This window comes from Arctopsyche grandis, chromosome 10 (assembly GCF_051622035.1).
Source record: "Arctopsyche grandis isolate Sample6627 chromosome 10, ASM5162203v2, whole genome shotgun sequence".
Classification (NCBI taxonomy): Eukaryota; Metazoa; Arthropoda; class Insecta; order Trichoptera; family Hydropsychidae; genus Arctopsyche; species Arctopsyche grandis.
In genome coordinates this window covers 4,527,631-4,533,231 of record NC_135364.1, presented here as the reverse complement: position 1 = coordinate 4,533,231, position 5,601 = coordinate 4,527,631, and positions in this window count along the sequence as shown.

Genomic DNA, 5,601 nt, shown 5'->3' with positions numbered 1-5,601 from the left:
AGGTTTTTGCTCCGGCCTATTCTAAATGCACGTATAGGTTCATTGTCAAAAATTCAATCGAAATAAATGCAAATATTATTTGGTCGAACTTATTGTTTTGTAATTTAAATTTATATTGAAGACAGCTGAAATTCGCGACGATGAAAGATGGAAAAAATAAAACTTTTTCAGAAGGTTTCAGAGACTTTTGAATCCGAGCTCCGACCCTTTCATCTATGGTCTAATTTAAAGAATGGACTACGATTTGGAAACAAAATTTTGGTGGCTTTGAATTGAATACTGTCAATATCAGAAAAACATTTAACTTCTCATAGTACAAATATTTGGGATAAGTCATATGTGATAATAGTCAAATAATTTCATTATATTCACCTTAAATTTTATCAGTGAATTTTGTTTAAATTTCGATGACACACATACTGTTTCGACCTAGTCGTACAGAGCTGCGGGGGTGGTTTTGCCCACCCGTTATTTCGAAGCTTTTCACCCTTCACAGGGTGGTGTGCAGAGGGGGTATGAATGGTGCTGTGAAATGATCATCAATTTGTTATTCCATTCGTTCCCTCTTGTGCAGCGAAAACCTGCAATGGCAACTCGTTCTGCGACAGATTGCTACAAATTACAACGGACGCGTTACATTTGTAAATACAAAACTCTGCGAGCAGACGCACTTTTCGCGTTCGAATTTTATCTGGAAAACAAATGCAAACATTTTAAATTATTGTTCTCGACGATACTTGCGCGTGAAATTCGATAGAAGGCTTTGTCAAAGTGAAGGGGAAAAGCGTCTCTAGCAGCGTTGCGTCAATTGGCAGCTGTTGCATATTGATGCGTTACGTTGCACTTGACGTGAACCGTCTACTGATGCTGATTCTAATGGTTTATAAATTATTTACAACACTACTGCACTATCCTTCAGATAAATAGATAAACAATGGCGTACAAAATCTAACCACAGCACTATTAAAATTATTTTTAATTAAAATATGTAATATACTTACTAGCCCAACTGTCCGAACTGCGTTATCTTGCCAAGAAAAACAATTATGTACATACATTTATAGCATTGAAAATACTCCTTTAATACACTCAAATATGGAATTTCATAGTTGATATAATATGAATTTTGAATAAAATTTAATTAGCATTATATTTGGATACTAGTTATTTTATAAAATTGATGTATGTAGATTCTAAAATATTTTCATAAAATTTATGTTGATTAAATTTATTAGTTCTTTTACTGAATTATTTTTTACTGGAAAATTTATTAAAAACTGAAATAAATTCAATGTGATAAAAAGTTCATAACTGATAAAGCTTATCAAATATTTTTTTTACAATTTTTAAATCATTTTATCTACAGTTACACTAAATAATAATTAGCCCGTGTTAATTAGAGAAGTCATATTAAAGTTATTCGAACCTTTCAACCAACAACGAGGTAAACCTAAATATTAAATATCAAATGAGAAATAATAATCCCTTTTTAAATTTTATATAATACAACTGTTTACAAAATGACAACCACTCATATTACAATATTAAAATATGATTCAAACTGTACGAATATCATTAAGTAATTTTCGTAGAATATGTAATGTTGAGAGTAAAGAAATTTAAATGATAATAGGTGGGTTATGTGGCTAGAAGAAGGAACGAAATAAGTGCTCGAATAGAACCCGATAGAATTTAAAAGGTGCTAGGAAGTCCCCATTAAAGATGGGTGGATAAAAACAGAAAAAATTGTGGAATAAGTCGAGTGGAAGAATGTTGGAGAGTCCTTCATCCAGTAGTGGATCGCGAATGGCTGTGAATAATAATGATGATATTTTATTTTATTTTTACCTAGGCCTAACAGGTAAACCCCAATGCAATTAATTAATTACAAACATTGCAGCATTTTTTAATTACACTAATCGTTTTTGTTTTGAGAGGCTGAAGATTACGAAATTAACAATTAATTAATTAATTAATTAATCCACATGGAATAAGACTTGTACATACATTTTTACATATTGTAAATAAATCAAATTCAGATATTTGTGACATAGCGGGTTGGATGGTTTTTGCCAATTTGATGGAGGAACCTTTTCAACAATGAAATCGAAACGAATGACTTGGAGTCACTGATATCCAAGTCTGACCAGCAGTATTAAAGATTAGCACGGGATCGAACCCGGTAACCTCTCGGTGCTAAACACAAACGCAATCACCAAGCCATACTGCTGGCTATGTACTATGTATATATGATTTAAAAAATGTAATATAATAACTAATAAGGATTGCTGTAGTGCGTGATTGTTTTTGATTTTGCTGTACTTGAGTGTATTTATTTCTGATTATTTTAACTGTTATAAATATATGTTTTATATTTCATCAGCATGGTGACGCTCGGTAGCCCGCTATGTGATTATGGCCTAATAAATAAATAGAGATAGTCTTATCTTGAATTAAAATTGTTCAAAATTTGATTGAAAATCAAGCCTGCATTCTATTGAAATTCAATTGACGGATAAGTCAATCAAATCGGGTGCACACTAGTGCAACATCGTTAACATTGAAATAATGCATGCGTTGCATTTCCCTCGTGCTCTATCAAACATTTACCGTTCGACCACCTACTAGTGCCAGTATCACAACTAATCGTCCTAATGTACACCTTTAAAACATGCATTGGAGTTGAGGGCTTCAACCTACGGGAAATTTGAATCGATCCATTAAAAATTAAGCAAGAAAAATACGCAATTTTTTAGTTGACGCCTACGTACAATTTTCGCATTAGAGTTGTTCGTCCGCCTCGTACGTCTCTCAGGAATACGGAGGTGGTTGTGGAAAGTAATACAAAATCATTTTCTAGACATTCGGCTGTGAGAGGAATAAATAATATGGTCGAAAGCAAGGGGAGAAAACTGCGAATCTGTGTGTGTATATCCGTTAGCTTTACACAATCATATCCTTTTTTTCAATATACCTACAAACATAGGTATGAAATTGTTTATTTATATGTAGATTTGGATAACGCACAAATAAACCATGGCTTTATATCAGTATACAAATTTTAAATTTGCCATTTTAAGTGAAAAGCCTCAGAAATCTCAGAAACCTAAACTTTCCATATTGTAATATCTAGTACAATATATAAAGATAAGTGTTTGTTTAACCACTATGCAAATCTACAATATTCAATTCGAAACCACCAAATTTGGGATATCATTTCATAATACTTTAACTAACACAGTCAACATAAAAATTTCAATTTTTATGCCCATAAATTAAAGTGTGATTTTAAGTACTTTGCATGTTGTTTCTTTCCTAATTTTATTCATTGCATAATTCATGTATACCTACTATATCCATATATGTAAGTATTATTGGGATACGGAAGAACATTATGGGGAAGACTAACAAATTTTCTTATTAGATTTGTGCAAAATTTTCTTTCTCAAGGCATTTAAAATATATTTTTCATTACATATTTTCTAAAATAATAATAGAAAAAAATATGAGAAAATGAGTAGGGTAGACCGGGAAAAAAAGTAACATTTTGAATTTGGGATTTTGTTCTAATTTAACTACCTACTATATTTACAATAAAACTAATGTAGCCTTAGTATAAAGCATACATACATATTGTACCTATATATTGAGGAATATATAAATACATTTATTTATTTCCTATGATTCATACAAAAAGAAATAATAGAGATCAAGAAATAATCAAGTTTGTTACAACTGACTCTTAACCGGGGACAATTTTAATAAACTGTTATAAAATAGACATGTTTGGAGCCTAGATTAGTAATATAGTATTAAAAATTTCAATCACATCAATTATAATGAAAACAACATGAAAACAACAATGAAAACGCAGTTTGATGAGTTTTTATCAATTTGTTTGTGTTTCTTGTTTTTTTCTTTGTTTTTTTTCCCTATTATCAAATTTGGCCTGTGTAAAGGTTATGTGTATATACATATTATATATTATACAGTTTTTATTTTTTCCTCTGATTTTACCTGTTCAATCCAGGTGTTACTTTCGGAAATGGTCTAGTGAAAATGTACATATAACTAGATGTGCTGGGCTGTGGTATTATATCTTCTTCAGTAATTCCATGGCCTGGAGTTTCTGTTTCTGTTTCTAAAGCTTCTGTTTTATCATAATAAGTCTGTAACATGTATCCCCAACCCACCATGCACATTTAAATTCAAATTAAACGGAAATACATAGGTCTAAATTCAAATCAGTGGTGCATTAGTTTGAAATAGCCGATTCAAAACGTAAACATGTTGAAACACGATTCTTAACTGCGACTTCCCTTTATAAGAAACTAACTCAAACAAACTGAATATTTGAAATATTGCATTAAAAATTTGACCATTTTGGTGATCGAAACATCGACCGTTACGTACTCGTCGAATCGAATTCTGACGATCGTTACGTGGCATATTTTACGTCGAAGAAAAAACGTTCACAGTTTACTTAGACCACCCTGTACATATAATTCATTTATAGGTGTGTTTGGATCATTAATCACGTTAACACGAGAAGTGTATCTCGTCAATTTGCTTCGGGGAACCGATCGATCACGGCAGCACGTCAAAACTCTGCTCCTCGACAAAAAAGCCGGCGACCGTAAATATTTGCGATATTTTACATCGGCGAGCACAAAAGCGACTCCTCGTACCAACTGTAAATTATTTGTCAGTCGACGGCGGTTTTCCTTGGCTAGGTGGGTTTTTCTGGATTCGGCATTGTGCAGCGATTGTTATTCGAAAGTCGTGGGGTCCCGCGGGACTCGGCCGGGAAGAGCGCGTCTCCTGAATCCCGAACAGAAATCCTGACCAGGCCGTGACATTCGTTATAAATGTTCTCGTCATTGTTGCCAATATTCCTCCTCTTTTTATTGCCCTGATCGAAATGGAGGCTTACTATTTATTTTTCAGTTGAGGAAATGTATATGTACGTACTCGTGTAGACAATATCAAATAAGGGAGAGCCCAGAAAAGTTCTACCTATAAAATTATTTATTTATTTTCAAATTTAAATCATCTTTTTTCAATATTAAAAATTTATTTATATGTGATACCAGGTCAGATAGGTACAGATTTAATGAGTCAATTTATTTTTAAATGCATAAAATAAAATTACAAAGGAGATCAATTAATTATATTGAAATAAAGTTTCGCTTAATAGTATACGAAGAGCTTCGTACTGATTTCGAATTCAAAAATAGAACCAAAAAACCAACATAATTAATCGCAACATTTTCGCGTCTGCAATTTGAGATGCACTTTACATATAAAATACAGGTAGGTACAGGTATGTGATACAGGTTTTAGATAGTTGTTTTTGTTTTCAATGTCACCTTTAATGTGACATTGAAGAGGAAAAAAACCTGAAAGTGCCAATAATAAGACTTAAATCGATTAGAAAAAAAATATTGTAATAAAATTACGTGCGCCAAAATTTTGTATCCAAGAAATTAAATTCTTTGATTATGTTGAGTCTGTTTTTGCGTCTACGTATATATTTTCAAAATCGTATAACTAAACATATAATGCGTGTAAAAAAAACTTACCAATTGATCAGTTAAGAGA